A 9936-nucleotide genomic window follows, 5' to 3' on the forward strand; every position below is an offset into this window, starting at 1 on the left:
AAACTTGAAAAATGAATTTATAAAATTAAAGTGTTTAAGAAGTGAGCTGTATACACTTCCACGCCCAGGACTGAACAGGAACCCCGAATCTTCCAATCAGTCAGACACCTAGTCTTTGGTACAGTCAGAAGCACAGGACGCCAGGACCCTGCCAGGGCTGGTAAATGGTCCTGGGAGGAGCCTGGAATCCAAACAATAAAACAAAGCCCAACAGCACCCTACTCAGGAGCCTGTGGAGCCTTTAACGTGCTCATGGCGACTGGGGCCATCTGGGAGGAGGACACGGGATACACTGTACCTAGACCTACTTGGCCTTTGAGCCCATTTCTCCTTTTAAAAAACAGGCTGGTTAACTCAGTCAGTAACACCACAGTCAAGGGTTCAGACCCCTGTGCCAGCTAGCCGCCAAAAATCCAGCAAAAAAACTGTGTCTTTTTAAAAAACACGAACAAAACACACAAAACAAAAGTGAAAACCAAGGTGGGTCTGGGGAGATGATGAGGCCCCTGAAGACTTCCTTACACCCCCAGACTCACCTTGCAGCCCACCCCAACAAAGGTAAAATGACCTTGATAAGCATGTCATCGTCTGTTTTTCTTCATGGCTGTACCATGTGTCTCTCTGAACACCACAGTCCAGTTCTGCCTAATTTTGAACATCCTGTCATGCAACAGTACCCTACTGATTCCTTGCTGTCTGGCTTCTCTCTCACACTATGTTTGTGAGATGCACTCATGTTGTGTGTGTCTGTGTGACCACACCATGATGCACATGCCCACTTGGTGCTGGTGCACACTGGGTAACTGCCAGCCTGGGACCATGACTAACGCACACGGAGTGTGAGTGTGCCATGTCTGCCAGGTGCACACCCAGGGTGCAGCCGCAGCCAGAGCAGCTCAGCCTGCAGGTGAGGAAGCTAAGCTGCTTTCCAAGGTGGGGGCCAGTTTCCCCTCCCACTGGCAGTCTCCGAACACTCCTGGGGCTTCCTACCCTCCTCAAGTCATCCTGGGGGTGTTTAAGAGGGTCTCACTGGGGTTTGTTTTTTAATTTTGATAAGAACACTTAACATGAGTTCTACACTCTCAACACATTTTTAAGTGCATAATACTGTATTGTTAACTACAGGCACTATGTTGAACAGCAGATCTAGACTTAGCTTGCATAATTGAAACCTTACGCCTACTGAACGGAAACTCCCCTTCCCCCACTCTGCCCCCCAGCCCGTGGCCACCACCATGCTACTGTTTCTGTGAGTTTGACTATTTTAAATATCTCAAAGAAGTGGAATCGTGCAATATTTGTCCTGGGACTGGTTTATTTCACTTAGCATAATGTCATGGAGGTTCATGCATGCAAGTGACAGGATTTCATTCCTTTTTAAAGCCGAGTAGAATTCTATACGCCTACTGAACGGAAACTCCCCTTCCCCCACTCTGCCCCCCAGCCCGTGGCCACCACCATTCTACTGTTTCTGTGAGTTTGACTATTTTAAATATCTCAAAGAAGTGGAATCGTGCAATATTTGTCCTGTGACTGGTTTATTTCACTTAGCATAATGTCATGGAGGTTCATGCATGCAAGTGACAGGATTTCATTCCTTTTTAAAGCCGAGTAGAATTCTATTGTGTACACACACCACATTTTCTTGATGCATCCCTTGATGAACACTTACGTTGATTCCGTGTCTTGGCTATTGTGAACAGCTCTGCAGTGAACACAGGGCTGTAGATCTCTCTTCCAGGCTCTGCTTTCAATTCTTTTGAATATATACCCAGAAGAGGGATTGCTGGATCATATGGTAATTCTATTTTAATTTTGTGAAGAACTGCCATACTGCTTTCCATAATGGCTATACTGATTTTCATTCCCACCAACAGTGTACAGGGGTTCCCTTTACTCCACAGCCACGTCAATATTTGTTGTCTTTTGTTTTTTTTGATAATAGCCATGCCAACAGGTGTGGGAGGATATGTCATTGTGGTTTTGATTTGTATTACTCTGACGACTAATTAAATTGAGCGCCTTTTCATGTGTACTGGCCATCTGGATATCTTCTTTAATGAGTTCCTGTCCAAGCCTCTTGCCTATTTATCTATTGAGTTTTAATTCTTTTCTTTTTGATTTATAAGAGCTCCTACAAATGAGTTAGTTCCTCATGCAGCTGGGTAAGAATCATCTGTGGTTGTACATACTGCAGGTACCTTCCCTCACTTATATCTTAAACCTCAGAAGACATTATCTTTTCATACAGTCAGTACTCATTTAGATCTACCCATATTTTATAATGCCATTAGTTTTTATTCCCAGCTGCGTTCTGACCTTCCATCTGGGGTCACTGTTCTGTCTACAAGCATTCAGTTTAGTATTTCCTGAGTCGAGAAGAGCAGGTGGTGAAAACTTTCGTCTTTATTCCATCTTCATTCTAGCAGGATCCTATCAACAGGATCTGCGGCTGGTGCTGATTCTGCAGCACTGTGAGGGCAGCTGTGTTCCTCGGCTGCTGTGTACGTTGTCTGTGCGCAGCCGGGAGCTGTCCACACCACGGCTGCTCCTTTACAAGACCTGTTCTTGTTTTAATCCATCATCCTTTGTATTTTCCTGTGTATCTTTGGTCTTCAGTACTTTAACTACGATATATTTTTGTGTGGATTTTTTTTTTTACTTTCAGAGTTGGAGACTTCCTGAGTCAGTGGCTTAATGCCTTTCAGTTCTCAGCATCATGTTCTCAAACTTGTTTTTGCCTCATTCTGTTGCTTTCTGAGACTCCAATTACATTGTGTGTTCAACCACCTCACTGGAACCACTATATTTCTTAGCTCCTCTTTTCTATTTTCCATTATTTTCATTATCCTTATTTTACTTTAAGTATTTTTTTTCCTTTTTTTTTTGAGATCAGCCGCACTGCACTCAGCCAGTGAGCACACCGGTCATCCCTATACAGGATCCGAACCCACGGCGGGAGCGCTGCTGCGCTCCCAGCACCGCACTCTCCCGAGTGCGCCACGGGCTCGGCCCTAAGTATTTTCTTTTGAGCTGCCATTTAGTTTGCTAATTCTCTCTTCAGCCGTGTACAAATCATCCATTGAGGTCTTTTTGTTCTTGTTTATATGTATTTATAAGGTATATACAGAAATGGCTGTACCAGTACATTACGAACATCAAAAAGCATGCACAAACAGAATAAATTCTAGGAGGGCGAGATAAGAACAAATGTAAAAACATTGTCCCCCACAACCAGGTGGCGTGCCTGCATAGGCTGTAGAGCTTACTGCATGGGGCGTGCCAGGAGGTCTGTGAGTTCCTCACATGGACCAGGAAGTGGGACAACCACACGGGAGGCCCCGTGATTCACAATTTGGAAAGAGTCTCTACCTCAGTCCTCACTCTGCTCCATAAACTTACAAACGTCATTTCTAGCACAGGTGCAGAGAACTACGTAGAAGAGCATTAGAATTATAATCATCTCAGTGACAGGAGCTTGGGAGGCCCAAGCTTACTCTACCTGCCAAAATTTACCTGCCAGTTCTTGTTAACACACATTAAGTACGGAAAAACCAGACCTGAAAAAAAGACAACCTCTGTCCCAGGTTCAGCAGCCATAACCCTACAGTATCCGTTATTTAAGCACGTGTGAGTCTGTCCGTGCCTGTTAGATCCCAGGCAACGTGGCAGAGCAGAAAGGCTGCAGGCTTCGACGGACTAGTGAGAGTCAGGGCTCTGCTGCTTACCTGCTGTGTCGGCCTGGCTGGATAAGTTATTTAAAGCCTGGATGAGCCTGCTTCCTCAACTGTAAAGTGAGAAGAGTTATAAAACTGTTGTGCCAGTGACAGTAGCCACCACTATGGCCACCATCTTGTCACTGTTATCCCAGATCATCTGGGACTTTCCGACCCACTTGTTCCCTGCTATCTGTGGACACTGAGCCTGGCCCATTTCCCTGAAAATGATACCAGTCTGCTGCCTTCTGTGTGTGTAAGCTCTGTTGGCAAATCCTGGCCTGTGTGTGCAGAATCAGTTTCCTGTTTGGTCACTCTTATCCATTATGAATGAGCAGCACCATAATAACTGCTGCCCCCTTAGAACCTTCTCCCTCCTGGGCCAGGCCTACACACAGCCCCTTGACTTTGAATTCAGTGCTACACCTCACGGAGCAGCGGCCCTCACCTGCCCTTTCATGTGGTAACTAACTTCCTAGCTATTATATCTCTGCAGGCACAAAATCGCAACAGGTAGCAACTTCCTTCTTCTGGGCACGGTCCCCTTTCCAGTGTCTCTTGTCTGTGCTTCCTGCCATTATTATTCAAATAGTTATATGTAATGAAATCATTTACTGAGTTTGGAAATCAGAAGGCAACACTTAAAAGGATCTACTCACAACTGCAGGAATGAACATACACATATACCTACAAGAAGAATATTTCAACTAATAACCTTCTAAAAGTCAGGGAACCGCCTTACGGAAAATCAACCTCTTAAAAAGTTTTTTTTTCTAACTGTCTATATTACTAAGGAAAGAAGTCAAAACAATTAGGAATCTATCTGAAGGAATTTACAAAAAGAGCAAAGAATCAATATCAAACTACAATTAGAAAAGGCAAAAAATAAAACTAAGCAGAAAAAAATAAAGCTAAATATATGCATCAGTCCAAAAGACAGAAAAATTCATATTAAATCAAGATTATGATTTAGAGAATAAATTTTTTTTTAAATTAAGGCATTATAAATCTTGACTATATGGTAGTAAATTCAGTACTTTAATGAAAATGGATAAAAATTCAAAATTACAAGAGAATAAGAGAGATGTCAGGAAATAGCAAAGCTAAATGGACAATTTACAACAACAGAAGGAACTGTTATTAGGAATTTACTGGGTTTTTGTTTGTTTGGAAGACAAGATATCCATGCATTAAAAAAAAATTTTTTTTTAAAGTTGAAATCCTGACATTTAGTTATACATTTATTTTTAGCCCAGACAAATGCAGTGTATAGTAGACATACTATAAATTTAAGGACATAGGTTGAAACTAGAAAGATGAAAAAAGCCACCATGCAAACAATGACCAAGAGCACTCTGTAGTGCTATCTGAGACAACAGAGGCTATCTAGCCTTAAGTTTCAATGCTAGAAATATTACTAGAAATGACAAAAGAATAATGTCAATAAGAAGATATAAACTATTCTAAATTCATATGAACTTTTTAACAAAGCTTAAAAATACACAAAGCAAAAACTGACAAAACTTAAAGGAGAAATAAAAGACCCTTAATTAAACCACTGGGTTTTGCTCTTTCTATGTATTCATGGTAGTGATTATCATTTTTTGGATTCCAGATGCAGGACTTCCTTGAGGATATCTTGTACGGCTGGTCGTGGCGTGGTGAACTCCCACAGCTTTTGTTTGTCTTGAAAACACACTATGTCTGCCTCATTTCTGCAGACTAGCCTTGCTAGGTACAGTATTCTTGGCTGGCAGTTTTTCTGTTTTAGTATTTTTAACATGTCATTCATTTTTCTTCTGGCCTGTAGAGTTTCTGTTGAGAAGTCTGCTGTTAGTCTGACAGGGGCTCCCTTACAGGTGACTTGACACTTTTCTCTTGCTGCTTTTAAGATTCTCTCTGGGGGGAGATCCAATCAAGATGACGGAATAGACGGTCCACAGCGTCACTCTCTCCCACAAATCAACCAAATTTACAACTATAAAAATGTAACATCAGCCAAGCCGGGGCCGCTGGAGCTCAGGGGAAGAGGAGGAGAGACCTACGGAGCTCATAAAGGTGGGAGAAACTACGATGAGAGAAAGAAAAAGCTGCTCTGAGCATTTCAGGTCATGGCTGCTTTAAGGCTGGAGCTGCTGAGCACATGGAGCAGGAGCCGGCGGAAGCTGCAGCTGTGCCCTTCAGATGGAGTTACTTGGAGGCGGCAGGAGAGAAGAGGGCCTTGGCGGCCCCCAGGACGGCAAGACCACAGATAGTGTTCCCATGGAACCACGCAGGAGCGAGGAGCCAGAACAACTGAAAAAAGGGAGCCACTCAGAGGCCAGTGAGTCATCGCAAGGGACCAGCGCAGGACCCATCCCATGGGAAGTGTTTGCAGCACGGGCAGTGGGGGAGACGTGCCCACCAGGGAACACTGGGACACAGAAAGGACAGCTGATCTGCCCCTCAATCAGCACAGGACCACTCAGAGGAGACTGGTCAGGAATGCAGAATTGCATGGGGTGCAGTTTGATGAAGAAACTCAGGCCCAGATCAGAGATTCTAAAGAACACAGATCCACCAGGTCTCTGGAGAGCTGCGAGTACCTATAAGGTCAACCATTAACCCCTGAGCTGCACAAAAGGCCTTCCCTAGGGAAACAGCAGCAAAGTACCAATTTAAACAACCACACAGCTCAAGTACTGGTTCCCACAGGAAGTTCCCCTGTGTTAGAAACAAAGGACAAAAAATTAGTTCTGGCCCAGGCACACCACCACCACCTTGGGGCCTGCCTGGGAACCGGAGGCGTGGATCTGGGGACCGGACCCCACTCCCACTTCCAGGCAAACTGCGCCAGTGCCTCGGGGCCAGCATGGGGACCTGAAGCATGGAGAAGGGGACTGGACCCCCTCCCACAACTAGGCACACCACACCAGCACCTCGGGGCCTGCCTGGGGACCCAAGGCAAGGACAAGGGGACTGGACCTCTCTTCCACAACCAGGCACACCAAGCCAGCGCCTTGGGGCCCACCCAGGGACCCAGGGCATGGAGAATGGGACTGGACCTCTCTCCCACAACCAGGCACAACATGCCAGCAACTCGGAGCCCACCCAGGGACCCGGAGCAAGGAGAAGGGGAATGGTCCTCTCTCCCACAACCAGGCACACCATGCCAGTGCTTCAGGGCCTGCCTGGGGACCCGAGGCATGGAGAAAGGGACTGGACCCCTCTCCCACAACCAGGCACATGGCGCCAGCGCCTTGGGGTCTGCCCAGGGACCAGAGGCATGGAGAAGGAGACCAAACATACCCCACAACCAGGCATACCGCCAGTGTCAAGGAGCATGCCAAAAACAGCACATTCATGTGGGTGGCCCACCACAGCCACCACAATAACCATGGCTGCTGCAAAAATGGCTAGATGCCACAGCCACCATGCAGATGGTCCGCCAACCACTGGAGTACATTCACACAAGTGTCACTAGCAGAGAAAAAGAGAAGAGGATGTCTCTTTCCACAAAAGTTAAACGTGAAGCCCACAGTAGCAGACCATCAACATCAGTTTGTGAGGAAAAAATTAATCTCGTTTGTGACCTAAGTAAAGAGGACTGATAATTAACAGCAGAAATAATAGCTAACACCAGAAACATCTCAGCTGGCTCAGCTTAGACAATTCTAACTGAAAAAGTTATACTTGAGCAAATTTTCTGCTCCCTGGTGCAGAACTGTTGTGCCCAGATTGACTGCAGACAAGAGCAGAGCTTTCCATGAAAATTTTAAATCACTGGGATCAACTCCTGAAGCATTTCTTTGAAGAACTGTAAAAGGAGATGAAACACAGCTTTACGAGAAGGATAGAAGAGGATGTCTCTTTCCACAAAACCCGTTTCAGAGTAACAGAAGAAGCATCTGCTCTATGATAATATTGGGGGACCTGATCACATCTCTCAGCATTGGACAGATCGCCTAGGCAACAAGTTAACAGAGTAACCATTATTCTTTCAGAAGGAGAGAAGAAATCTAGGGCAATTAGAGGGGGGAGGGGGAGGGAATGAGGGAAGGGGAGAGGTTGGTCAAGGGGCATAAAGAATAATTACGATTTGTAGCAATACATATGCTAGTAATATTGATTTAATCAACACATCTCAATGTTCAACCCCAAAAATATGTATAAGCGATTTTGATTCAATAAATAAAATAAATATAAAAAAATTAAGATTCTCTCTGTCTTAGAGCTTTGCAAGTTTGATTATGATGTGTCTTGGAGAGGATCTTCTTGGGTTCAATCTGTTTGGGGATCTTTGAGCCTCCTGGATCTGAAGGTCTGTATTTCTCCCTATAACTGGGAAGTTCTCTGTTATTATTTCATCGAATAGGTTTTCTTTTTCCTTTCTCCTCCCCTTCTGGAACACCCATGATTCAAATATTTGTGTGCTTAAGGTTGTCTGTTAGCTCTCCTAGATTTTCTTCATTTTTTAAAATTCTTTTTCCTTTCATTTTCCCCCCTGATATTTAGAAAAGACTATTTTCAAGATCAAAATTCTTTCTTCTGATTGTTCTACTGTTCCTTAAGCTATCGGTTGTGCTTTTCATTTCACTGAGTGATTCTTTCAGTTCCATGAGTTCTGCTACATTCTTTTTTAAGGTATAATCTCTTTGTAAATTTCCTCCTTCACATCCGGGATTTTTCTTCTCATTTCATTATATTGTCTAACTGAGTCTTCCCATATCTCTGTTGAGTTTCCTTAAGATTGTTTTTTGGAATTACTTTCCAGTCATTTCAAGGGTTTCCTGCTCTATAGGTTCTGGTATTTGGGAATTACTATATTCTTTGGGTGGTGTCATATTTTCTTGGGTTTTCATATTTCTAGTGTCTCTACATTGATGTCTGGTCATCTAGTAGAGTAGTTGCTTTTCCTACTCCTCTGGAATGGGCATTAAGGAGGAATCTCCTTAATTTAATTAAATTAATTAAAGAGAAATTTCCAATCTCTGCTGGTGACTCTCCTTGTGTCAATGCAGTCTAGTGTCTGGTGGCCACCTGCACAGTGTCTGTGGCTACTGCTGTCACGTTGAGCTGCTGCAGCAGCCATGGCTGTGGTGGTGGCTGTGGTGGGCCACCCACAAAGAAGTGGTGCTTTTGGCCTGCTCAGGTGGGGGATGCTGCCCTCAGCTCCTGCCTCGGGCCCCAAACGTGCTTCTTGCCCACTTCCAGGTGGAGGACCATTGAGGTCTTAATTGTAACTATTTTATTTTTCAGTTCTACAATTTTCATTTAGTTTTTTTCTTTTGTTGGTATAGTTTCCAATTCTTTCACAAAAATTTCTACCTAGTCATGTTTCTTTTAACACAGTAAGCCAGCATAGTTATCTGTCTGAAAATACCACCATCTGGAACCTCTGAGGGTCTGCTTTCTAAGCAAAACCATCACCACAATCAATATACTGAATGTATCCTTCATTCTCCCAGGTGCTTCCTTGAGAACTTTCTATCATCCCTTCTGCCCCTTCTTTTGCCATGCCTTGTTCCCAGACAACTACTGATCTGTTCTCAGTCCCTAGAGATTAGTTTGCGTTTTTTAGTATTTTATATAAGTGCAATCATATAGCACACATTCTTTTTTGTCTGTCTTCTTTCATTTAGCATAATTATTTTGAGAAGCATCCATGCTGTAGTGAGTATCAATAGTTGATTCCTTTTTATCGCAGAGTAGCTTTATATTGTACGGATAAACTACAATGTGTTTATCTGTCCACTTGCTGACAAACACCTGGGCCATTTCCAGGTTTTGGCTACCATAAATAAAGCTACTATAAACATTCCAGTTACAAGTCTTTCTACAGACATCTGCTTTACTTTCTTTTGAGTAAGTACTTAGAAATGGAATGGCTGGTAGTTTACTTTTAAAAGAAATTACCAAACTGATTTCCAAACTATTTGTACCATTTCATACAGTGTGTAAGAGTTCCAGTTCCTTTACATCCTCATCAACACTTGACCTTTTAAATTTTAATAGGTATACAGCGGCATTTCATTGGGTTTTAATGTGCATTTCCCTATTGAATAATAATCTTTTCATATAATTGTGAAGTGTCTGTACCAATCTTTTCATTAGCTTTATTATTTTCTTTTTTTTTTTTCCTTTTTTGTCTTTTTTACTGACCGGTAACGGGATCGCAACCCTCGGTGTCACGCCCGTACTGGGGACTGGCAACGGGATCGCAACCCTCGGTGTTGTGCCC

General features: G+C 43.6%; 1 protein-coding gene across 1 annotated transcript in view; it reads right to left on the reverse strand.

Moving 5' to 3' along the window:
- The window catches only part of WNK2 (WNK lysine deficient protein kinase 2), a 140224-nt gene that overhangs the window by 29809 nt on the left and 100479 nt on the right, over positions 1 to 9936 (reverse strand). The window lies entirely within an intron of this gene.

Source organism: Galeopterus variegatus, unplaced genomic scaffold (genome assembly GCF_000696425.1).
Source record: "Galeopterus variegatus unplaced genomic scaffold, G_variegatus-3.0.2 Scaffold1310, whole genome shotgun sequence".
NCBI lineage: Eukaryota > Metazoa > Chordata > Mammalia > Dermoptera > Cynocephalidae > Galeopterus > Galeopterus variegatus.